This window comes from Vicugna pacos, chromosome 11, assembly GCF_048564905.1.
Source record: "Vicugna pacos chromosome 11, VicPac4, whole genome shotgun sequence".
Lineage (NCBI taxonomy): Eukaryota > Metazoa > Chordata > Mammalia > Artiodactyla > Camelidae > Vicugna > Vicugna pacos.
The window spans coordinates 70,618,768-70,645,535 of record NC_132997.1 but is presented as its reverse complement, the minus strand read 5'-3'; the positions used below and the strand labels follow the sequence as shown (position 1 = coordinate 70,645,535).

At 42.4% G+C, this 26,768-nt stretch overlaps 1 long non-coding RNA gene across 2 annotated transcripts; it reads left to right on the top strand.

The window, feature by feature from the left end:
- The first annotated feature begins 9,479 nt into the window (after window positions 1-9,479).
- On the top strand, window positions 9,480-19,355 carry LOC140699362 (uncharacterized). 2 transcript variants are annotated; one of them, XR_012077496.1, is made up of 5 exons: window positions 9,480-9,587; window positions 10,587-10,711; window positions 11,014-11,198; window positions 13,035-13,159; window positions 13,623-19,355. It is a non-coding gene; the product is annotated as an uncharacterized lncRNA (long non-coding RNA). The 2 variants fall into 2 exon arrangements; XR_012077495.1 differs by having other exon boundaries at window positions 11,014-13,159.
- Window positions 19,356-26,768: the final 7,413 nt, after the last annotated feature.

The window sequence follows — 26,768 nt, the reverse complement described above, 5'->3', positions numbered from 1 at the left end:
TGAGCTTTCCTAGTGCTGTGGGACAAATTGGTCATGAAATGTCTCCCAAACCTTGATTGAATTTATGGCCAAAAGGGGAGAGACTCTGAACAAAAAAGAAGAGTGTTGCTCATCATCCAGTTTTACAAGGGTTAAATCCCAGCCCACTGCGGTCAACCACGGACAGTGCACCCTGAGGGGATTCAGATGATAAAACCGGATGAGGCATTGTAGATAATTTGATGCATCTCTTGGGAAGAATTTCAATGATCCCAGGTTCTTGCATCTTCTCACACATGGAAAAGTCTAAAATCATTAACTTGGGATATCTGTTCTTTGTGATTAGCAGTCATCTTTTATCAGGATTTATGCTTGGGGCAAGGGAGATAGCTCAGTGGTAGAGTGCCTGCTTAGCATGCATGAGGTCCTGGTTCAATCCCCAGGACCTCCATTAAAATTTTTTAAAGTTGTTTTTTTTTTTAAAGAGAGGATGTATGCTTGACTACATGTATTTCCCAACCAAAAAATTCATATGTGTACTGGCTCCTCCCCTACACAGAGCTAGTGTGGCTATCTCCTGAGCTATAATTCTCAGGAGTTACCAAACTTGAACTCACAACTCTCATGTTGTGCATTTTTCTTTAGGTTAGCCCTGGAAATGCAAGAATTGTGAGCTCCACACCAGAATACTGGATCAAATCTGCCTTTTCACAAGATTCTCAGAAGAGTTATAGGTACCGTAAAGTTTGAGGAACACTGGCGATTACATCCCATCAATTAAAACTCTCCCACTTAAGGTTAAAAATACAAGGAAGGCTTGAGTGTTACAAAACTATTTTTGAATATCCTGTCTTGCTTTTTTAACTTTTTTGCCCTCAAGTGCACAAAATGGTTTACAGCTCAATGAATTACCACAAAGTGAACACTTCCATGTAATGACAACCCAGAAGAAGAAATAAGTCATTATCCCTTCCCCCTACAGTTATTACCTTTCCCTGTTACCTAAACGTAACCACTGTCTTGACATCTAACAGCTTAGTTTTGCCTTCTTTGAACTTTATATAAATGAAAAATTTTAAATACACATTGTTTGTCCTATTTGTGAAAAATTGCATTTGTCAGATTACCCATTTATTATGTGTGTAACTCTAGTTTTTTGCACTTTTATTGTGATATGGAATTTCATTGTATGAATATATCACAATGTATCCATTCTACTATGGAAGGACATTTAGGTTTCCAGTTTTTGGTTGATGTTTGCTATAAACATTCTTAAGCCTGTCTTTGGGTATACACTCACATGCATTTCTGTGGGGGTATCTAGGAGTGAAATTGCTGTCATAGATACCCATGTATGTTCAACTTTAGGGGATGCCATCAAACAATTTTCCGAAGTGGTTCTACCAATTTCCACTCTTACCAGCGGAGTATGAAAGTAGTAGTTGCTTACCATCATAGGAATTGTTAGTCTCTTCAATTTTGACCACTCTAATGGGTGTGGTGGGTGAATACTTTGTAGTTTTAATTTGTATTTCTTTGTATACTAGTGAAGATGAGAGCCTTTCCATATGTTTATTGCCTATTTCAGTATTCCCTTTTGTGAAGTCTCTTGTCCATTTTGTGGGGGGGAGGTTGCCAGTCTTTTTCTTAGGGATTTATAGGAGTTGTGTATCTTCTGGATGTGAGCTCTTTTGTCAGTTTTATGCATTGCAAATATTATTTCTCACTCTCTGGCTTGCCTTTTCACTCTTTCAGTGGTATGCACTTTGTACAACTTTAATTGTTGTCTTCAGTGAGAGGGTGCAGAACCATCTGGTCAACCGTTGCCAGAAGCAGAACCTTTTTAGTAACTAAATTTAATATCAATAACACATGCATCACGATGAAGGCTGAGCCATGGTCAGTGGGAATTCATTTGTGAAGGCTTTTGAAAAGATAGCAGGCTGAGGAGGAAGCTGATTCTGGCAATGTAAGATTTAATGAGCAAAAAGATGCAGGGGAAAGTAGAGTCTGAGTGTGCACCTAAGATACTGTAGGGCTCTGTGTTCTTAGGTGAGTATTTACACTCATGGGAAGAGAGAATACTCATTTTAACAAGTTCTGGAGGGAATTAAATGAGAAAATACACGAGAAAGTTTTAGTAAATACATAAGGTATCAATATCGGGTTGAAAGTACTTGACAGCTTTTTCCAGGGAGCAGTCTGATAGTGTGTGTGTGTGTGTGTTTGCTCATTGTCTCATCGTAGGAAGAGTCACTCAGGAAGTAGATTTAGATTTCTGATATTCTTAACAACTCCTTGATGGTTTCCCCTCTGGCAGGTGGAAAAGGGCCTCTGGAAGACTACAGAATTCACCTACGCAGATTGCTCTTTTTCCTTGTAACAAGCTTACAGGAGGAACAAATGTCCAGTGTTCATACTGATTCAGAGCTGCTTCTAACTCAGTGGTTCTTAACCCCAATTGCACATTAAAATTAGCTACAGATCTTAAAAAAGAACAACACAGATCCTGGGTCCTATTCCATACCTTCTGACTGAATTAGCCTGGGGAGGGGCCCGGGTGTTGGGCCTGCTGAACAAGCACCGCTGGAGGTAACCTCAAGTGCAGCCTGGTCTGAGAACTTTGGCTGATGTTGCAAAGATAAGGTTGTCCACCAGGGGGAGACAAAGCACTTCCCCTTTAAAAAGGGAAAAAAAATAGAAGGCTCCGCTCAAAACCCATTCTCTGTCTTCACAGCTGCACCAACTCCAATTTATGTAATATGCCAAGCAGGGCAAAAATGTGGGAAGATAGGTAAAATTATCTTTTGTACTGTTGCTTGCCAACCAAAGAAATTCTTGCCACCACTGGCAAAAATTTCAGGTTCTAACTTAAGAAATAACATGTGGATAAAAATACATCTTATTCCCCCAGAACTAGCATCTAGAAATATTTTTAATTCCTCGTCTAGCTCACTTTGATAAAATAGACCATATGAACTGACATCAAAACTGAAAATAGAAAAGGACAGTAATATTGTTTGTATGTTATAGAGTGGAAAATTTTGAAATAAGGTCACTCTAAGAATTACGTAAATAGAAATCAACATCAGCGTAAGATATGCTCACAGGATTTTAGGAAATATGCAGGCATAATAATGAAACTTATAGTTTATTCCTAAGTCTGAAACACTAGATTGGCATTTCTCAACTTTCATTTCTCCCGTCACCTGCCAAGCTCAACCATAAAAACTACAAAAGCTACAATCTTCTTTTTTTTTTTTTGAAGGGGGGAGGTAATTAGATTTATTTGTTTGTTTATTTAAATGGAGGTACTGAGGACTGAACCTAGGACATTGTGCATGCTAAACATGGGCTCTACTATTGAGCTATACCCTCCCCCAAACACTACAGTCTTGATCTCTGTCCCCTTTTAGCTACAGATGGTCAATGAAATGTAGGTAAAAACCACTAAGGAGGGCTTCCCTTCTGGAATGAAATAAGACTTAGTACCGGAGATTTCTCCCTTGTTCCCCTCTCCTCCTGCCCCATCTTGTTGGAGACACAAAACTTGGAATGAGAGCAACCATCACTGTCCACGAGATGATAAGTGTGAGGACAAAAGCCAGCTGAAGTAAGGACGGCAGAGAGGACAGGCAGAAGGAGTCTAAATCCTTCCTTGAATGTTATCTGAGCCAAAATCCATAGTCTGACATATCACTTGTAGGGTGAATATTTTCTACAGAACAGGACTAGAAAAGTCAGGAAGTCCCATCACCTTACCTGACAGAGCCTGTGATTTCTTCAGGGTCGGCACCAAATTAAAGTATACAGCCCCTGCTGTGACCAAACACATAGTCAACAGAATAGAAATAATAAACCAAATAGTAATAGAAGACAGGTATTTGTATCAGCCCAGGGCTGATTTTGTCTTGAGAGTGGACAGACAACAAACAAAGGTATCCAATTGGAAAATGAGCTGGAAAAGAATAAGGTTTTTATATTTTGATTAAGGAGAGTTTGCTATTTGATGGCCAGTATATTCAGGAGAATTGCTATTCTAAGGTTCAGTGTGGGAAGATTTAATAGAAGTGGATTGTCCTGGAAATCTGGGGTTGTTTAAAGAACTTGGGGGAACTGAGTTGGCAAAAAGGAGGGGAAGATAGGATAGGCATATGATGTCTCCTTGGAAAGGTCATAAAGGTGTGGGTGGGCCCTCCCTGAAACACAACATAGCACTGTGTCCTCTGGAGCTGTGTCATACGCTCCCTCTGGGAGCTGCCCAGGGGACAGTGACCGTGTACTTCCAGAAGGCAAAGGTAATTGTCTAAGGAGTAGGAGGAAGTAAATCTCTTTAAATGTTGAATTTCATTAGGGTCTGCGTCTGATACTCTTCTCACTTTCAGCTTGTTTTACATGCTGGTAACTCTCAAGTCTTTATCTCTAAACTTAATCTCCCCAAGTTTCAGACTCCTTTCCAGCTGCCCCCTGGTTATCTACAGCTGGACTTTTGCACAGTCATTTCAAACTCACAACGTCCAAAAAGGAGCTCATTAAAGTGTCTTCTTTTCTTGTGTATTCCTGTTCTCATTCTGGATAATTTTTGGACAGCTTTTATTCAGTGCTGTGTGCCCTCGCTTTGCTAGCACTGGTGATACCAGGAGGAGCAAACCAGACGTGGCTCTGCCCCACCGCGTTCTCAGGCTAGAGGGGCAGACTGCCACGAAACAAATAAACCACAAATGCTTACACACTTCAGTCTGTGATGACAGGAGTGGACACAGGGGTATCTGAGAGTCCAGAGGGGAACTTCTGTCTATTTAGGCAGAATATCACCCACCTGTTCACCCGGGCGTCATCCTCTCTTTTCCTTCTTAACATTCACATACAACCAACTACCACATCTTGCCTACTTGACCTCCTAAATATTTCTCAAGCCCATCTCCTCTTTCCCTTCTCATCATCCTAGTTGATACTGTCTCCATCTTCTTTGTGCACCGGGCATTACTCCCTGATGCCGGGCTTTGTACATTTCCCCCTTTGTCCTCTCTGCCCCTCACCCTCCACACGGCCACCAGACAGCCTTACCCAAAGCCTAATCTGACCATGTTACTTTCCTGACTAAAGTCTTTCTAGCAGTTTCCCATTTTATATTAAAAATCAACTTACTTTTTTAAAAGATCATGTTTTATTTTGGGGGGAGAAGTTTTAGGTTTATAGAAATATTCAGCAGAAAGTACAGATTCCAAAATACCCCATTTCCCCCCATTTTCCCCCTCAATACAATTTCCTTCATTATTAACTTTTTACATTAGTGTGGTACATTTGTTACAATTAAATCAATACTGATATATTATTATTAACTAAAGTCTGTAATTTACATTAGGGTTCACTCTTTGTGTTGTACATTCTGTGTACAAAGGGTTTGACAAACACATAATGTCACGTGTCCAGCATTACGGTACAGACAGAATGGTTTCACTGCCTTAAAAATCCTCTGTGTTCCACCTATTCATCTATCCCTCCCCTAGAACCTCTGGCAAGCATTTTACAGTCTCTCTAGTTTTGCCTTTCCCAGAATGTCAGAGTTGGAATAACGCAGTATGTAGCCTTTTCAGAAGGGCTCCTTTCACTTCACAATATGCATTTAAGTTTCTTCCAAGTTCTTTTTTTTTAGCTCACGTCTTTTTATTGCTGAATAATATTCCATCGTCTGGTTGTACCAGTTTGTTAATCCATTCACCTATTGAAGACATTTTGGTGGCTTCTAAATTGGGGGAATTATAAGACTGCTATAAACATCTGGGTGCAGGTTTTTGAGTGGACATAGTTTTCGCCTCATCTGGGTAAATGCCAAGGAGCACGAATGCTGGGTTGTACAGTAAAGCTACGTTTACCTTGGTGAGAAGCTGTCGCGCTGTCTTCCAAAGTGGCTGTACTGTTTGGCGTCCCCACGAGCAGTGAGTGGAAGTCCCTGTGGCTCAGCGCCCAGGCCAGCATGCAGCTCGTCAGTGTTTGGGGCTTCAGTCCTCCCAGGAGATGTACGGTGGTATCTCCTTGTTTCAATTTGCAATTCCCTAGTGATATTTGACATTGGAGTAGCATCTTTTCATCTGCTGTTTACCATCTTTGGTAAAGAATCTGTTCAAATGTTTAGTCCACTTTTTAATGAGGTTGTTTGTTTTCTTATTATTGAGTTTTAAGTGTTCTTTGAATCTTTCGGATACAAGTCCTTTACTAGATATGTGTTCTGGGTATATTTTCTCCCAGTCTGTGGCTTTTCATTTCATTCTCTTAAAGTTGTCTTTCACAGAGAAGAAGTTTTTCATTTTAATGAAGTCCAGCTCATCCATTTTTTCTTTCATGCGTTACGCTTTTGGCGTTGTACCTAAAAACTGTTGCCACGCCCAGAGTCACCTCAATTTTCTCCTATCCTGTCATCTAGAAATTTTACAGTTCTATATTTCATAGTTAGGGCTATGATTCATTTTCAGTTAATTTTTTTTAGAAGTGTGAGGCATGTGTCTAGGCTCCTTTTTTTTTTTTAAATGTGGATGTCCAGTTGTTCCAGCACCATTTGTTGCAAAGACTATCCTTTCTCCATTGACTGCCTTTGCCCTTTTGTCAAGAATTGGCTGACTATTGTTGCATGGGGTCTATTTCTGGGCTTTCTATTCTGTTGCGTTGATCTACCTGTCTATTCTTTAATACACACCATCTTCATTACTATAGCTTTACAGTAAGTCTTGAAGTCAGTAGTGTCAGTCTTCCAACTCTGTTCTTTCGGTATTATTTTGGCTATTCTGGGTCTTTTGTCTTTTGATATAAACTTTAGAATCAGTTTATTGGTATTGGAAAGGAACTCGGTAGGATTTTGATTGCAGTTGTGTTCAATCTATAGATCAAGTTGGGAAGAACTAATAACTTAACAAAATTAGTCTTCCTGACCATGAATATGGGCTATCTCTCCATGTATTTAGATCTTCTTGACTTCTTTCATCAGAGTTTTGTAGTTTTTTTATGGAGATCTTGTACTAATTTTATGTATGTATAATACAACCACATGGTGTCTAAAGGAGATTTATTTTGGATTCAAAGACACAAAGCGATTAAAAGGATGGAAAAGATATTCCATGAAAATAGTAACCGAAAAGAGCTGGGGTACTTATATTATTACCAGACAAAACAGATTATGTCAAAAGGTTATGAGACAAAAAAGGATATTATATATTGAAAAAAATTTCAATTCATCAAGAATATGTAAGAATTATAAAAAATACCCATCTAGTAGTATAGCCCCAAGATATATGAAGTCAAAATGGACAGAACTGAAGGGAATTCTACAATAATAATAGGATATTTCAATACCCCACTTTTAATAATGGATAAAACAACCAAACAGAAGCTCAGTAAGGAAACAGAAGACTTTAACAACACTATAAATCAGACCTAAGACACACATACAGAACATTTAACCCAACAATAGCAGAATGCACATTATTCTTAAGCACAAATGGAACATTCTCCAGGATAGACTACATGTTAGTCCACAACCAAATCTTAATAAATTTTGAAAGACTGGTATCATACAAAGTACCCTTCCTGATTTCAATGGAATGAAACTAGAAATCAATAACAAAAGGGAAAAAATGGAAAACCTCACAAATATGTGGAAATCAAACAACATACACTTAAACAACCAATGGATCAAGGAAGAATTAGGGAAATGATGAAGTATCATAAGAAAAATGAAAACAAAAATACAATATATCAAAAAGTATGAGATACAGCAAAACCAATGCTAGGAGGGACATTTATAGCTATAAATGTATATATTAGTGATGAAGAAAGACTTTAAATCAATCATCTAATTGTTTACCTTAAATAACTAGAAAAAGAAAGCTAAACTCAAAAGTAATGGAAGAAAGGAAATAATAAATATCAGGAGACAAGTAAAATAAGTGATAGAAAAAAATAGAGAAAATCAACAAAAGCTAAATTTGGTTCTTTAAAACGATCAACAGAATTTGTGGGCAAGAAGTTGTGTATAATATACCTCTATTATTGTTTTAATGGCAGTGGAATCAGTAGTGATAACCTCTTTTTCATTTCTGATACTGTTTTTGTCTTCTCTTGATCAGCCTGGCTAGAGGCTTATTGATTTTACTTGTCTTTCAACGAACCAGTTTTTGGTCTCCTTGACGTTCTCTCTTGATTTCCTATATTCAATTTCATTGATTTCTGCTCTTGTTTTTGTTTTTTTCTATTTACTTTGCTCTTCTTTTCTAGTTTATTAAGGTGGAAACTTACAGATTTTAGAGTTTTCTTTTCTAACACGTGCATTCAATGCTATACATTCTCCTTTAGCATCACTTTTGCCGGATCCTACAAATTTTTGTTATATTTTCATTTAGTTAAAAAATTTCTCTTGAGACTTTTTCTTTGACCTGGGTGTTATTTAGAAATATGTTCTTTAATCTTCTACTATTTGGGGGTTTTCCAGCTACCTTTCTGTATTAATTTCTAGTTTAATTCCATTGGAACCTGAGAGTATAGTCTTTATGATTTCTGTTCTTTTAAATTTGTTAAAGCGTGTTTTGTGCCCCAGAGTGTGGTCTGTGTTGATGAATGTTTCACATGAGCTTGAGAAAATTGTATACCCTGCACTGGTTGTATGAAGTAGTCTATTGATGTCAACAGACCCAGATGATGGATGATGCTGTTCAAGTCAACTACATCCTTACTGATTTTCCGCCTGCTGGATGTGTCCATTTGTGATGGAGAGGTGTTGGAGTCACCAGCTAACACTGTGGATGGATTTATTTCTCCTTGCAGTTCTATCCATCATTGCCTCACAAATTTTGACCCTCTGTTGTTAGGTTCATCCATATTAAAGATTGATATGTCTTCCAGGGGAATTGACCCCTTTATCATTACGCCCCTCTTAATCCCTGATAGTTTTCTTTGTCCTGACTCTGCAGCTGGAAGGCCAGGGCTCTCCCGCTGCAGACTCGGCCTCGGAAGTTTCTCCACTGTTTTCGAAGGGGCAGGCAGTCCCTGTTAGCCTGACGTTGCTTTAGATGACCTGCTGTTATCTGCAGAGGAACAGCCAGGAACTAGTCAGGAAATGTCTCAAATCAGTGTCAGAATTCTGGGCCTTATCTGTGTCCACATCCACTCCCGCAGTGGCTTTTCATCTCTGCTCACAGTCCAGTCTGACGGGATGAAACCGGTCGTTTCCTCTCCCCAAGCTCCTCACGTTCTGCGAGTTGGCCAGAGTCAAAGCTCTTTTCACCCTCGATGGACGACTTGCAAGTGAATTTGTCATTGTCGAAGTCTCTGCTGGTGCTTCAACGCCTCCCGCAGCTCCGCCAGGCCCTGTGGTCCGTGCCCGGGGAGCTGGGGCTCCAAGCGCGGCCGCGGGGCCATCGGCGCGAGGCCGGCGTGCGGCGGACACCCGGGCCCTCGGCGTGCAGCCCGCGCCTCGCGCCCGTCGCGGCCGTTCAGGATACTGGCGGCCGTTGAGGATGTGGATCCGTTACCAAGCTGCCACCTATAAAGCCAGTCACAGTTTGAATTCCATCAGAGATAATTCAGTTATTGCGGAAGAAGGATTGGATCTTACTTTGGTACCTGCCTTGCAATTTATTTAATATTTGGGAGATGGTGATTCTCAAAAAATGCTTTTTTTTTTTTTTTTTTTTTTACCAAAAATGAGACTAATTCCTAGTAATAGACGGGCAACTGAATGTGATTACAGAGCCTCTGAGATCTCATGGTGGAAGGACGTCTGCTTAGGCTTTAGAGCCGGAAAGTGGGTTTGAATTCTGGTCAGACATTTGTCAGTTGTGCTGTCTTAACCCCAGTTTCTTTCTCTTTTAAAGATTGTTCAGTTATGTCTATGCAAAGGGCAGATGGATCTTGGTGAATAACAGTGGATTACCAACTTAATCAGATGGTCACTGTGATTTAGCTGCTGTTCAAGATGTCATTTCTTTGTGTGAGCAAAGTGGCACATTCTTTGGCATCTGGTATATCTAAGTTGGAAGTAATTTACCTCCTGAATTTTGTTTATATACATAAATAATATATGTCATTTTAAAGAATTCAGAACATACAAACAGAAAGAAGAAAGTAACGGTAGCCTGAAAGCTGCAGCCTAAATTCACCCCCAATATTCAGGAAGCCCAGTGGACAAGAGGCCAGAGGGTCTGTTTGGTGTGTAGACTCTCCCTTGTTCCTGTGTTTTCAGCACAGCCTTACTGCCTACAGGGGAGGTTGGGGCCCCAGAGTCCAGGGCTTTGTTGAATTAACATCTCCAGGGAGTAAAAGTCTTGGGCCAGTGGGGAGGGGGTGTGGGCTTCCAGCCACTCTGTGTTCAGACTTGCAGTGACTCCCCTGATTTTTCACCCACCGGATCCAGTACAGGTCCCTGAAGCCTCCGGTTCAGAGCTTTTGAGAGGCTGCACAGGGCAGAGCTTGCTCACACTGTGCCACTGCTGGCTTAGGAAGTTACTACTCACACACATGCATTCTTGCTTCCAAATTTTATTGCTGTTGTCTCCTTGCTACTTCTATTTATCCTTGTGGTTTCACCTTTTATTCTAATCCCTTTACTTTCATTTCAGTGTGTTATCAGAGAGTAGGTTCTTGCCTCATAACAGAATTTGTAGACGACACAGAGGTCAAGAAAGCAAAGACAGGATTTATTAAGCGATAGTACCTTCTCGAGGGGAGAGCAGGCAGACTCCAGGTGAGTAGCTGGGTTTCTTTGGCAAGCTGGTTATGTGGGGTGTAAAAAAATGAATGGATGGAATATTCATTGGGGAGGGAGGGGTTTGGGGTCGAATTCCCTGATTTTCATTCCAGCTCCACCTTCCTGAGGGGAGGAGGGATTTTTGTCCTTATTTAGTCTGGATGGGAAGTGTCATGGCGTCAGTGCATGAACGTACTTACCTATAAGGCTAATTTTATTGTAATGAGGGCATAATGAGCAAAAGGTTACATTCAGACACTGGAGATTACCTTTTCTCACCTTTCTTTGTCTGCCTCTAGGATCCTCATCACCCCAAAATGTGTGGTTTCTTGTCATTCTGGAGGTTCCTGCTTTTGTTTGCCCAAGGACCCATATTGTTTACAAGATGTATGGTTTCCTGCCATTTGGCTGGTGCCCCCGCTTTCTCTGCTCATATCAAGCTACCTACCTGCTCTAACAAGTGGAGTTATAGGAGGGAGTAGAAGTAAATTTTTTGTTCATTTTTTGGTGGTCATTGGGAAGTATCTCATAAAATTCTTAGACACATTGTATGTACTACTTAAATTTAATCTAGTGCTCTAGAACTCTCAGAGCAGAATACGTTTAGTGGGCACACGTATGTGTTTGTGTATAGAGAAGAGGCCATCAGCACTAGACTCAAATGTTTAGTTGACCCTAATTTTATACTATTACTATGTTTAATCACAAATGTAATCTTCTTTGCTCCTTTCCCCTCATATTTTACAAATAGTTTAAGTTTTTAAATCTATTTTTTCACACATTGGCCTTAAATCTATGTCAGTTTGTTCCTTTTCAGGAACAAGTAGAACCTGCCTTGCCTACAATGTAAAAAATTTTCAAAATACAGTAGGATCTCGTCCTTCTTTTTAATTAAACATGGTTTTGTCCCACTTACACATATTAAGAAAAACTAAACTTTAAAAACTAAGAAAATTGTAAAGAAAATAAAATTTATCAAAGATCTTAGAGCTTGCAAAAATAAATCTATAATCATTTCTATTTTTTCCATTTCCTTCTGGTATGAATTAAAAGTAGTCCCACGTAAGTCCATTTATGGCTGTAGTCCAAATAGAATCAACACATGTTAGTGCCAAGTTTATTCAAATATTTGTTTATTCCAGATTCTCTTGGGTACAAGTAACAGAAACTCACCTCAAACTAACTGGTTGAAACGGTAATTTGTTTAAATACCCGGCCATTCCAAGGGTGCATTCAGCTTGAGTTACAGCTGGATCAAAGTGGGTGTCAAATGGTATTGTCCAGATTTGAGTGTTATATCTATTCATCAAACATTGTTTTATGAAAATTTTATCATGCTGTTGACAATGATATTTAAACAAATATCCAAACAAGTGTTTCCATTTAAGGTGGTTCCCTCAGGAGAGTAGTTTTTCTCCTGGATTTTCCTTCTGGTAGTGTGGATTAGAGCCACAGAATGAAATCAGTCTGGTAATTTTATAATCATAGTTCATTCACTGGTCCCCACCTGATATACTTTCCCTTATGGACACTTCTGTATTGTTTTAGTCTGCTGAGCATCTGCAATCCGTTGGATATTTGGTCTTTCTCCAACCTTGTTAGCCATAGTGGGATGCAGAGGTTGCCTTACCCAGTGGGAGATGAAAATGCCAAACTCATGCTTTCCTAGACTCCCTTGCATCTAGGGCATGGTCCCAGCTGGGGCATGGTCTAGTGACTTAGCGACTCAGAAGCAGGAACCAGTGACTCAAAGAGATAAGGACTGAGAGCCTCCACTTGGCCTGAGTTCCTGTGGCAGCAGGGCCAGGAGTGGTATGCCAGATGCAGTGCTAGAGGGGTTGGTGGTACAAGACTAGAGTCTTGTGCTTGCCAGTGGTGGTAGGGATGTCCATACTTGATGAGATGTGCCATTTGGTAGCGGGCATTGATCCTGTGTTTCATAGAACCTGGCACTCCATCCATATTGGCAATTTCATGATGTACCCAACATTATAAATTCCTTTCTTGTCGAAATCACCCTGAGTTGGTTTCTGTTGCTTCCATGAACTGATGGCCCTCTCTTTCTCTGTGTCATCTCTCCTTCAGTTCTATACTTACTTACATCTTATAGTACTCCCCTTGGCCTCTGCTACTGGAATCTTCTGATAGTAGCTGGAAGAGGGGGTCTGGGAGAAGAAATCAGGAGAAGAGGAGGAAAGGCCATACTGGGTCTGGGAGGCAGAGAGGGCCCTGCTGGAGGGAATGCTGGGAGGGGAGGGGCCTGTTTGGGATCAAAACCATGATTTCCTGGGCCCCTCAGAGCATCTGGGCTGTTCCACAGGGCAAGAATAGGGAGTGAAGTCCTTGGTCTGAGCCTCAATTTCTCAAGAACAGAAACAGCAGAGAAGTAAATGAAGGATGCCGTGACTGCAACCAGCCAGTGCTCATCCCTACACCAGCTGTGAGGTTAGCAGGCAGAGTCAGGTGGGATGAGGTCACTGCTGAGGAACTAGCTGTCACCCAGATCAGTGCCAACCCAGGGAAGCATTTGGGAAGAGGGTGGTGTGTTGTGTATTCAGAGAAAGGCTCTCCCAGGACAGAGATTGCTCAGAGTCCCTGTCACCGGGGAGACCAACAGCCCAGGGGCCCCCAGAGGAGCCTAATGTCCCTACCTTCCCCTCCACAATCCCAGTCCCAGAGGGCGGTGGGGGAGGTGAATGCACAGACTGGAAAGGGGTAAAAACACCCGTTACAAATGCCAGCTCTGGGGCTGGAGGGAGGCCAGATCCCCCCACCCCTCATCTCTGCAGCCCCAAAGCAGCGCCAGTCCCACTCGCCTAGGGGCCAGGCCGAGGTCAGGCAGGCCGTGCTGGTAGTTTGTGAGTAAACAACTATGCGTTCTCACTCACTGCCTGTGTTTATCTTACAGAGCATCCCTCCTGGCCACCAGGCGGAAGAGAAGAGGAAGAGGGCCAAGGCGGGAGCAGGGCTCCAGGGAGTTCGGGTTTTGGCTCAGGTGGGCGAGCCCACCCCATTTCCGAGCAGCCAGTCCTCTGGTGCCCGGGCGGCAATGATTCTGCAAACCCTGTAAGTTCGGGGGTCGAGTTTCAATCCATCACCCTCCCCGCCCACCAGTCTCAGCCTCACCGGCAGCTGCTGGCGTGAGCGCCGCACTTCCCGGCATCATCTCCTGTCTCGGCATCATCTCCTGTCACCGCATCACCTCCTCAGGCTCCACGGAGCTCGCGGTCTCCGTCTTCCACCTCAAGTGTGGAGGCCGCTGGAATTTCCCCATCATTGTTTAATCACTGCCTCGGCTGCCCACCACGTGAGGACGCAGTGTCTCCCCTCTGTCTTTGATTTCAGGTTCATTTAGGTTCCTCTGACAAACCTCCAACAAAAATTTCCTCCTGTAGAGTTGAACTTGAACTTCCTGAAGGAGCCTCCAGTGGCCGCCTGCCGGCCGTGGCCATTGTCGCGGGGAGAGGCTGCGGTCTCACCTCAGGGCAGTCTCGGGTCAGGCACCTGTTGGCCGCCCCCTGTGGGCGGAGCCCCCTTCGGACAGACCCGGGCTCCACCCCCGCCGCCGGCACTGCAGGTAGACGGGAGGGCACAGGGCCACGCGGGGTGGGGCTGTGCCGGGCTTGGGCTCCTCGCCGTGCTCTCCACGCCGCGGGGCCCCGAGGCCCCGAGGCCCGGTTGGGCTGCACTTGGATTCCTGGTGCAGGCGGGCTGGGGAGCCCGTGGCAGAAGCTGAAGCCACGGCGGCCCTGGACCTCGCGGTCAGGCTGTCCTTGCGTCTCTGCTGGGAGGCCTGGTCGAGGCTGGTCCTTCCCCGACGACGTGGGGGATTCCTGCTCTGCTTTGTGCTGGCGGAGAGCTCGCTGTTGGCCGGGGGACAGGGGTGGTCTTCTTCCCACGCTTGCACGTTGGCTGTGCCATGACCCGCTGCACTGATCCTTCTCGGGATCTGCGTTCCTCCTCTGAGTGATCTTAGAGGAGCAGTTAGAGGTGGGAACCGCAGGCTGCTGAAAGCGTGCTGCTTGCAGTTGGCAGGGACCCTGCGCTGTAAGGGGCGTGGGGGGCAGGGAAGGAGCGGGGCTGTTGGTCAGAGCAGCTGAAGACTGAGGCTTCAGGGCGACTGCATAGCTCCCCTCGGATCTCTCATAACCCAGGAGCAGGTGCTGGAACGTTACCTCCTATGTCTGGCCTATCAGTGAGTCCCGATCTCTCTCTCCATGTGTAACCATGGAAACCATGAATTCAGTCTGCCCAGGGTCCCTGTAGTCAGAGTGGCTCCGTGTAGAGCTTTCTTTTTCATATCCATGACCCACAATAATCTACGAGTCCTTCATGATTTGCTCTTATTTCTTACTGAGATTCAGATTTCTTAAACAGATTTTCATTCCACAAACATGTAGAAGGGAATATGATTTATTCTATTCTAAGCACCCCTCAGCAGCTCCTTGAAGTTGTCTATTACAAGACAGGAATCCATCCGCCAGAGTATATAGGTTGACTTCCTGTGGTTCTTCCCTGGAAGATTTGTGAGACAGCGTGAGGGCGATTGCCCCAGAAGGTATTCAACTTGTTGTAAAAGGTGAATTTGTTGCTGAAGCCAAAGTCTGATGTTCGTGTTAGCATCCACCAGCAGCTTTTCTGCCCTTAAATCCCCATGGTCAATACCCTCCTGGTGGCTGTCTGCACAGCGCACACTGTCTGCTGGAATCTGCCTTCAGCCTGTTTGCTTTCCTGTTGCCGTGAGCCACGAGGTACTCAAACGCCTCTCCTCCACTAGTGCCCTTCCTAACGAGGCGGAGAGTTTCCTCAGCTGCCCTCACTTCAAATATTCACTGTGTTGGGATGATTCAAGCCTTCGTGATTCCCGCTTTGCGCCATGGCCTTTGGAGGCTGGAGGAGTCTGTTGAGTCTCCTCAGTGATTTCCACGGCTATCGCTTTCCCAGTCAGGATGTGCCGGCCAGCTTCACCGTGGCCGAGTCACCCTTGCCCACGGTCTCGAAGGTCTGGAGGAGACCGTGCGAATCAGAGTCTTTCCTCAGCAGAGATGGCTCAGAGGCCCTGCAGCACGTTGGGCTGACTCTGCTGAGCCTGGAGTCAAGATGTCCTAAGGTCAGCTTACATTTGAGAAGAACTGGTGAGAACCTTGGTCTCAATCACCTCAAAAAAAAAAAAAAAATCAGTTCACCTGAGGAACTGGTCTTTACAATGGGATCAAAATACAATGACAGACAAAAATAAAAATAAACTAAAGCAAATACCAACACACTATATTTAAAAAGAAAAAAAATGAGGGAAAAGAAAAATGATAAAAGCAAAATTAAAGAATAAAGACAAAAGAAATGAGAGAAAAAAATAATATAGGGGGAAAAAGAATCCCCAACCACCAAAACAGACCAAAATGCTGAGAAAACAGGCTGACTTTGGTCAAAGTCCCTCAGGTTGAAGAAAAGCAGCTTCCTGAGCCAGAAGGACTAATAACCTAGGCCTAACTAGGTGCTTATTTGGTTCTTAAAATTCCAAAACAATAGCTGCTTATGAGGTCATAGGAAGAAACCGACCTATCAACAAGGTTGGGGATAATTTGCAGTGATTTTCTCACGTTTGGATCTCAAGTGAGACTCATTACTCTTTTTTTTTTTTTTTTTTAAATTGAGACCCTCAAAGAGCTTTTTGTTTTTATGGATTGTGCCTGCCTATCAATATCTTATTTGAAAGTAAAACCTGTAGTTGCTTCAGTACCTTTCCATTTCTAGTTTGAAAAGCTGTAACTTTGACTTTTAAAGAGCTCATAAAGTCTACACTTAAAATAATCCATTTTCTTTTTTGCTATATGATTACTCTCAAAACAACGCCACAACTTAACTGGCAGCATGATACTGTGTGAAAATGTTCTGTTGCATGAGACACAAGATACATTATTAACATCTATTAAGGAAAGATAGTTTCCAGATTTTCTTAATTATAATTTCTCCCAGTTCTTAGGAGTAGATGCCTCCCTTCCACGAGCCAAAGAACTCACTATGTCAATTTCAGCATCTTTAAATGTAGAGGTTGCAGCTGTGAGTTGAGAAAGTATGTTTTCTACTCTTTTTAAGCCAACAATCCACCTTGCTCTCTGTCCCTCTGACTCAGCATGGGATGGGGGATCGGGGTGTCTGGGTGTTGGACCTGTCACCTGTAGCTCAGAGGAGGGAACCAAGATGCCCCTGCATGATTTTTTTAAAATGTTTTGCCTATAATATAGAAAAGTACATAAATCATCCGTGCGCTACTTGGTGGCTGCTCACAAATTGATGCTGGTACTTAACCAACATCGAGATCAAGGAACAGGATGTTACCAGCTCCCCCAATACCCTCCCACCCTGCCTGTCCCTTTCCAGTCACTTTCTCCGTGATGGTAACCACTATTCTGTCTTCTAATAGGATAGATTAGTTTTGCTTGTTTTTGAACTTTACATAACTGGAATCACATGGTTTAAACCCTTTGTGTCTGCTTGCTTTGCTTGCTATTTTTGTGAGCATCTATATTGTTGACTTTGTTCTAAGTGCTGTACAGTAGCCCATTGCTTGTGTATTTTGCTGTTAGTAGTCAGATGAGTATTTCTAGGTTTTTGGATGTTAAGAATAGTACTGCTCTGAACATCCTTCTCCAGTGTTTGGTGGACATTTACATGGCTTTCTGTTGGATATATACCTAGAAGTGGGAGTGATTGCTTAAATGGTATGCATATTTTTAGTTTTTGTAGGCACTGTTTGTGCTAGTTTACAGACCCACCAGCAGGGTAGGAGAGTTGTTTCCTCTCGAATACCTAGTATTGTCTGCCTTTTAACTGTACCCTTTCTGAGGGTATGTGGAGGTGTGCATTGTGGTTTTAATGTGCATTTCCCTGATGCCTAATAAAGAAGAACTCCTTTTCATAGGCTAATTGGCCATTTCCTTTCCTGTGGAGGGCCGGTTCCAAGTCTTTTGCCCATTTTTTTTACCAAGTTGCCTGTATTTTTCTTATTCGTCGCAGGTGTTCGTCCATAGTTTGAGTAAGAATTCTCTGTTGGATGTGGCCTTGTGTGCATTTCCTCTCCTCCCCACCCAGCTCTGTTAACTCTGATGCTGCCTCCTACTCTTTTACCCACTGATCTTCCCTTTCCAGCCATTGGCTTTTTATTCTTTGAACATCCCATCCCAGGCAGGCTCCCACCTCAGGGCTCTACTCTAGCTCCCATTTCTGCTGGGATGTTCTTTACCGGAGATCCACATAGATCTCTTCCCCATTTCCTTCAAGTCTTTGCTCTATTGTCACCTTCTTAGTGAAGCCTTCCCTGGTTTACTTTTCATCTTGAAACACTCCTTACACATCCTATCTGCTACCCTATCCAACACTTAAAAATGAACAAACAAAAAACATTTGTACTAATGAAATTTTCAAATATACACAGAATTGGAAAGAATAGTATACAGGCCTTTCCTCATGTATCTACCATCCAGCATCAGTGATTAGCAACATTTTTGTAATTTTATCCATAAGTACTTCAGTCTGCATCTTTAACAGATAAGTACTTTATTTTGGAAGAACACAGTCACCATAACATCATCGAATCACCAAAAATTAATAGTACAGTAGCAGTCCACATTCAAATTTCCCAGTTGTCCCAAAGATGTCTTGTTATAGTTGACGTGTTTGAATAAAGGTCCAAGCAAAGTACACACATTGCTTTAAACCATTCGAATGCTATTTGTTTTACATATTTAGACCTTATTTTCTGTCTCATTTGATTATCAGCTCTGTGAGTGGGATTTTTGTCTGTTCTTTGCTGTATCTTTAGGATCAAAAATTGCTACTGGCACATAGTAGGCTTGAAGTTTTTTATTGAATGGATGAATGAATGAAGTTGGCAACATAGATCTAATGGCCCAAGGAGTGTGTCAACATGATCACATCTGTTTACTTTCCAGCTCTAGAACTTCAGGCAACTTTCTGAGCTTCAATTTTCTAATCAGTAAAATAAAACGAAATGACACCAACTTTGCAGGGATGTTATGAGAATTAGACAAAATATGTGTACAGTGTCGGGCACCTAGCACACGCTCAGGCGAGCTGTCTTCATTTTTCAATGTAACTGCCTTTACAAGGCATAAGCAGGTGAAAAGTGTGTGCTCGGCCTTATCCAAATTGGTCTGGCCTTTGTCCCTGGTTCTTGGAAGGTAACCTTTAAACCCCCTGGAATTTCCCAAGTGATGGGAGTGTCTTTGTTATTCATGGTGGGCCCCTTAGCCCACACCCGATGATTTATGCTAATGAGGTGACTCAGAATGGGCTGCTTAGCCAGGTGATAACAGCCTGACCTCCAGGGAACAGGGTAGGGCTGGAGACTGAGTTCAATTCCATGGACAGTAAATCAATTACTCATACTAATGGAATGAAGCCCCATTAAAAATCTCGACACTGAAGTTTGGGTGAGCGACCCTAGTTGGTCACACCCCACGCACATTGCCATACATCAGTATCTGTGCCCCGAGGGCCGTATATTGAGGACAATGGAAGCTTTGCATTTGGAACCCTCCCAGACTCCACCCTCTGTATCTCTTCTGGCTGATTTTGATCTGTGTCCTTTACCTGAAATAAACTGTAACTGTGAGTATGACAGCTTTCCATGAGTTCTATGATTGATTCCTTTAAGTAAATGAATTACTCACCCTGAGGGTGGTTTTGGAAACCTGAACTTGCAGTTGGTGACAAGGGAAGTAGGACCCCAGAGTTCTAGTCCAGGCTCAGTAGATGGTTGCGTGAACTGGGAAGAGCCACTTGGCCTCACTGCTCATCTGTGAAACAAGGAGGGTAAACCAAATGGTCTGTTGGCTCTTTGTAGCCTTGTTGTTAAATGAAGCTCTTTTTTTCTCAGGGAGCATATGTCTCTGCCTGTCCCTCAAGTGCAAACACACAGATGTGTGCAGAAGACCCCTTTCCTGGAGTAGTTGAGTTGACTTGATGAATTAATGAATCAACTTGTTCTTTCTTCCCTGTTCCCTGGAGAGAATCAGCTGTGTTTGCTTCCTGGGTTGAGGAGTGCCTGCAGATGTGGGGACAACAGGGCCTTTGTGACTTTGCAGAAATGTGCTCTGCTTTCATCAAGTTCCTCCTGAGGTCCTGCACGGGGGCCGTGACCACATCAACCCTCCCCACCCAGCCCTGTACCCATCTCATCCCCTCCCTCCTTCCCATACTCCACGTCCCGCTTAAAGACTGGAGGGAACGGGGGCATGTAGGTTTTCCCTGCGATTCCCCCACTACTCCGAGCCCCATGTGTTCTAATGAGTCCTTGAGCACTAGTTAGGGTCCTTCCAAGCCTCTTCACAATGCATGTCATCTCATCCTCACAGCCCTAAGAGGGAGAGATGATTGTTGTCCTTTTGCAGATGAGGAGCCCACTGCCAGAGTGGTTAAGTAACTTGCCTGAACACACTCAGACAAGGAAGTAGGTTTGAATCCAAGTCCGGGGGATCCCAAGATGTTAATGATTCCATTGTTTTCTGGGCCTCTCTGACAGCGGGGTCTTGGATTTGAAGTCAGGGCTGGGATGGCATAGTAGATTGCTTATGGCCCCAATTTTTCAGCCCTCCCTGTATCCACACCTTTGATAGTATCCTCCCCTACTGACTCTGGGTTTGGCCTCATGAGTTGCTCTGGCCAACAGAAAGTGGCAAAAATGGCAGGTACATCAGTTTCAACCCCTAGGGCTTCAGAGGCCTTGCATCCTTATGTTCTCTCTCTCTGGGCCCTCTACTACTACCTACCAGAGGATAGCCGAGCACATGGGAATTAGCCCAGGAGCCTAGTCTGGGCCATCCTAGAATAGCCTGCAGACCTGCCCCAAACGAAGATATGGGATAGTGAAGAGATAGTGGGAGATAGTGAAGCCATGACCAGCAGATCCCACAGCTTATAACAGCTGTATAACTGAGCCCAGTCAAGACCCAGAGAACCACCGGAATGATCTGTAGACTTGTAGGCAATGATAAATTCTCGTTTAAAGTTGAGTTTGGGGATGATTTGTTATGCTGCAATAACTAACTGAAATATGAGGAAAGCCTGGTCACAAGGTCCAGCAATTCCTTAGAGCAATTAGAAAGAACTTCTAAAGTCCTTAGTTCCTCTGATTTCTTCTCTGACCTGTAATACCCTCCTTTCCCATATTCCTTTACACCATTTCTCCCCCACCTCCGAAGTAACCCTGTTCCTGCTGGCCATTGACATGAACGTTCTAGTCTTCTGTGCACGACTTCTCAGACTGCATGTCCCTCCTGCTCCACAGGCAGCTTGCCCTCCTCTCAGAAGCCCATGGTGTTTCCTTTTTTTTTTTTTTCTTTCTTTTTTTCAAATGAAGTTACTTTTTAAAAATGGAGATTGAACCCAGGACCTCATCCCTGCTAAGCATGCACTCTACCACTGAGCTATTCCCCACTTCCTTCTTTTTAAGGCTGAAAAATACTCTACTGTATGTGTACACCATATTTTCTTTATCTATTCATCCATCGATGGATGTTAGGTAGGTTCCCTGCCTTGGCTATTGTGAAGAGAGCTGCAATGAACATGGGAGTGTAGGAATCTCTTTGAGATTCTACAGATGAACCTGTGGACATGATGCTAAGTGAGATAAGCCAGTCACAGAAGCACAAATACTGAAGGATTCCTCTTACATGAGGAACCTAAAATAGTCAAGCTCATGGAAGCAGAGACTAGAACAGGGATTACCAGGGGCCAAGGGTGAGTGGGGAGTTGTTCAATTGGTATAAAGTTTCACTTTATGCAGGATGAATTAGCCCTATAGATCTGCTGTCCAGCATACTGCCTGGAGTCAACAATATTGTGTCATGCACTTAAAATTTTAAGAGGGTAATCTCATGTATGTGTTCTTGCCAAAAAACAAAACAAAACAAAATGACATAAGGAAGCTTTTAGGGGTGATGGCTGTCTGTTACCTTGATTTTGGTGATGGTTTTGCAGATATATGCATATATTCAAACTCATCAAATTGCATACAATTCATATGGGATATGTATATAATATACCTCAATAAAGCTGGTTAAAAAAAGACGGCAGCAGCCGATGGTACAAGTGGAACCAGTCCTTTCAACACAACTGTACGCTGTGGAGTTTGATTAAATTGGCCTGTTGGTTCATAGGAAACAGGTGAAGCCAGTTTCTCCTCCATCCTTTAGCGTTGGGAGCACGAGGGTGGCTGCTGGCGAGAATGCTGGAGTTCGGAGAGCAGAAGACTGGGAGGAAGGGAAGCCCTGCTGTCATTCTCGGCCTTCCAGCCTGTGCTCTGGTTCCAAGTCCTGCCTCTGGAGGCCTGCTGGAGCTAAGTGCTGCTCTGGGGGCCCTGAGAGTAGCTGGTGGGCCAGGCTTCTGGATGCTCAGGTCCTAAATACAACTCCTGGTACTTTCAGTCTCTCTCGTCCTTTCTGGGTGAAGGAATCACCATCGCCTCAGGATGCACCCTGACGACAGGTCCAGGAACTGCTAAACTGTTTTCTTCAGAGGGCTTTGAGTGGAAGCAGAAAGGATCTCACATTTTAATAGGATCCTTCTGGTTGCTCAACTGCCAGGGAGCAAAGGCAGAAGCAGTGACACAAGTCAGGAGGTGAAAGATGGTGGGGCTTGGATTGTGGCTTGGGCCTGGTGGAAGCCAGCAGTGTGGTGGGATATGGTTGGATTCTAGATGTATCGTAAGGATAGAGCAGGTTTGCTGATGGAAATGGGTGCGGGGAATGAAAGAAAACGACTTTCCCTAAGCATAATACCCTCCAGGTCCATCCATGTTGCCACAAATGGCAAAATTTCATTTTTTATAGCTGAGTAATATTCCATTGTATATGCATACCACATCTTTATTCATCTGTAAATGGGCACTTAGGTTGCTTCTGTATCTTGGCTGTTGTAAGTAGTGCTACTATGAACTTTGGGATGCATGTGTCTTTTTGAATTGGAGTTTTTGTTTTCTTTGAATACCCAGGAGTAGAATTGAGGGAAAGACAAATACTGTATGTTTTCACTTGTATGTGGAATTAAAAAATAAACAAATACAACAAAACAGAAACAGACTCCCAGATACAGAGAACAAACTAGTGGTTGCCAGAGGGAAGAGAAGAAGGGAGAAGGGTGAAATAGGTGGAGATTAAGAGGTATGAACTAGCAGTTTTAAAGTAAGTCACAGGGATGTAACGTACAGCACAGGAAATAATGTCAATATTTTATAATAACTTTGTATGGTGTGTAATCTATAAACACATTGGATCACTATTTGTACACCTGAAACTAATTGAAAGTCTATACTTCAATTTAAAAAAGCCCCTTTAGGGGGGAGGGTGTAGCTCAGTGATAGAGCATGCGCTTAGTATACACAAGGTCCTGCGTTCAATCCCTGGTACCTCCATTAAATAAACAAGTAAATAAATAAACCTAGTTACCTCCCCCAAAACAAAAAAACAAAACAAAACTAGAAAGCCTTCAAGATTTTGAGACTGAGCAACTGGTAGGGTGGAGAGTAACAGAGGTTGGGACAAACAGGTTGCGATGAGTTGGTGAAGATGAAGAGTTCAGAATGCGGGATTGGGACCCCAGAAATCAAAGCCCTGGTACCAGTTCTGCTGCACACGAATCAGCACTTACTGATCACTTGTAGGGTTACGAGGCCCTCTCCTCAGCCTGACACACATCATCTCATTCTCCTCACTGCAGCCTATGAGGCTGACTTCATCATGCTTACTTTGCAGAGGAGAGGAAATGGGCTCAGAGAATTTAAGTGATTTGCTGCCCAGGGCCACAGAGCAGAAAATCCAGGACTCAAACCCAGAGTGGATAACTCCAAAGCCCGTGCTTCCGCTACCCTCACCCCACCCCCACCGCAGGCACAAAACTGCCTCCTGAATCCTATATCCCCTAGCTGGGCCTGATCAGGGGGCTGAGGAAGAAACTGGTACGTCCTGATTCTGAACATGTGCTTAACGTGGGCCTCCCTCCCTGACTGCGGACTTTTAAGTGTGACACTTGGCACACTGGCTTTGACAAACAACTGCAGTGAAAGCCGGACAGGAAAACGCCCATTTGACCCACGTTCTCAGCTTGAGAATATTGTGGTGTATTATGAATGGCTCCTTCTGAAGTATGGTTGAATACCTACTTAAATAACAATTCATTCTCTGCTATGAGACATTCTGAATGATAGGCGCTAATGGAATAATATTATTACTTGTGAATCACAGCATTCCCTTAAATATGATGTTACGTTCTTTTTTGTCATCTCTAGCTTTCTCCTTTGGGGGAGGGGGTGGTGGTGGTGAAACTGGAATTTCTGTGAAAAGTAGAGGTTCCCAAGACCCTTATATGCATTTTTTGGATGTCATTAATAAGTCAGTCTTATTGGGAACAGGAGGAGAAACAGGTTCTTGTTGCAGGATTTCCACTCACATATTAAGACCTGACCCTCGATTGGGAAGTAAGTGTTCAAGGCTCTGGTCTCTGGTCCAGGACAGATGTCTGTGGAAGTCTTGGTTTAACTGTTTATCGGCCAGGAACGCCGTTACAGACTGCAGCGACCCTTTAGAAACCTTTGCGATTTCTTCTTCGACTCGAGTTATTTAAAAGTGTGTTGTTTGATTTCCAAATATTTGTGGGATTCCTAAATTTCCTACTGTTTTTGATTTCTAATTTAATTCCGTGGTGGTCAGAAAACATACCTCGTGTGATTTCAGTCCTTTCCCATTTATGGAGACTTGCTTTTTTATCTTGTTATTTTTATCCTGGAGAATGTCATAAGCGTGCTTGAGAAGAATGTATAGTCTGCTGTCGCTGGGTAGAGTGTTCTATAATTGTCACTTAGATCTAATTGGATCTAAGTTAGATCTAATTGCTGTATATCCTTCCTGAGGTCCTGTCTGGTTTTATTTCTTGTTGAGTCAGCGTTTTGAGTCTCTGTTAGGTGCATTTACAACTATAATCGTTGTATCTCCTTGATGTAGTGACTTTTATTATTATGATAGGTCCCTCATTGTTCCTGATATTTCTTATCTTAAAATCCATTTTGTCTGATATTAATATAGCCACTCCAGCTCACTTCTGGATACTGTTTGCGTGGGTACATCTTTTTCCATCCCTTAACTTTCAAATTAATTATGTCTTTGAATCTAAATTGTCTTTTATGTACTTTGCTTTTTTATCCAATTTGACTTCTTTCTTTTGATTGGAATATTTAGCCTATTATTATTAGCCTGTAATTATTAATATGATTAGATTGAAAATCAGCCACCTTACTATATATTTTCTGTATGTTTCATGCCTTGTTCATTTACTGACTTCTTTTGTGTTAAATATTTTTAATGCATTAATTATAATTCTTCTGTTGATTTTAAACTGTGTTTCATTGGATTATAGTCTCAGTGATTGCTCTAGGACAGTGGTTCTCAACTGGGGGTGATTCCCTGCCCTCCTCCCGCTGCCCCCCACCCCCAAACATCTGGATGTATCTAGAGGCATTTTGATTTACCACAACTGGGAGTAGGGTTGCGCTATAGGAGGAGGCAAGGATGCTGCTAAACATCCTACAGTGCAAAGGACAGCCCCCCACAGCAATTATCTGATGGAAAATGTCAGTAGTGCCAAGGATTACAATACACATCTTCATGTATCACAGTCTTCTTTAGATTGACTACTACCTTAATCCTGGTAAAAATGTAGACACTTTCTTCCAATAAATCTCCATTTCCTCGCCCTCTTTTGTGCTATTATTGTTAAATGTATATGTTACAAGTCTAACAGTACACTGTTAGAGTTTTTGATTTATGCATTTTTACACTTCTTGAACATTTTATTGAGATTTAAGTTATGTCCCATAAAGTTCACATGTTCACAGTGTACAAATCAATGGGTTTTATTATGCAGTCATATTTTATAAGATATTGAGAGAACCAAGAAGCATTTATATTTATGCACTCTTTTAAATTTACCCATATATTTAACAGTTTAGGGGCACTTCATTTCTTCTTGTGGATTTAAGTTACCATCTGTGGAAAGACTTCCTTTAGTATTTTTTGAAAAGTAGGTCTGCTAGCAACAAATTCAGATTTGGCCTCTTTTGTCTTCAATTTTAAAGGATGGTTTTGCTGAATCTATAATTATTTGCTGACTTTTTTTGTTTTGTTTTCTTTTAAGTTCTTGATGGCATTTTACTGCCTTTTTTTGTTTTGTTTTCTTTTAAGTTCTTGATGGCATTTTACTGCCTTTTGGCCTCGTTTCTGGTGATGTCAATCAATTGTATTGTGGTTTTTCTGAACATACTGAGTCATTTTTCTCTCGCTGCTTTCAACATTTTCTCTTTGTTTTGGTGTTCAGTTATTCAACTATGCTAAGTCTAGTATGGAGCCTTTATGTTTATGTTACCTGGAGTTTGTTGAACTTTTCATGAAATTTGGAATACTTCTAGCCATTATGTCTTCAAATATCTGTTATATCTCTTTCTCTCCTCTCCTGGGACTCTCCTGACATGGAAGTTGCTTTGCTCAGTGGTGTTCCATGGGTCTTTAAGACACCATTCATTTTTCTTCATTCTTTTTTTTCTCTTTGTTCATCAGGTTGGATAATTTCTATTAATCTGTCTGTCTTCAGGCTCACCGAAGCTACCTTCTGCCATTTCAAATCTGCTGTTGAGCCTATCCAGTGAATGAAATTTTTTATTTTGGTTATTTTATTTTTTAACTCTAGAATTTGTGTTTTATCTTTGATCTAGTTGATACTTTCTTTTGAGATTCTCTATTTACCAAATTATTGTCATATTTTCCTTTAGCTCTTTAAATGATTTTCTTTAATTATTTGGGCATATTTAAAATAGTTGCTTTGAGGGAACAGTCTGCAGAGCTTTCTGAAAGACTGTCTCCAGGGTTATAATCTTCAGGTTGGCGCAAATAAAATTTTCCGTTTCTTTCTTAAAAAAACAACCTCCAGTTGCTTTGAAATTTTTATCTGCTATAATCAACATCTGGGCTCATTCAGAGTTTGTTTC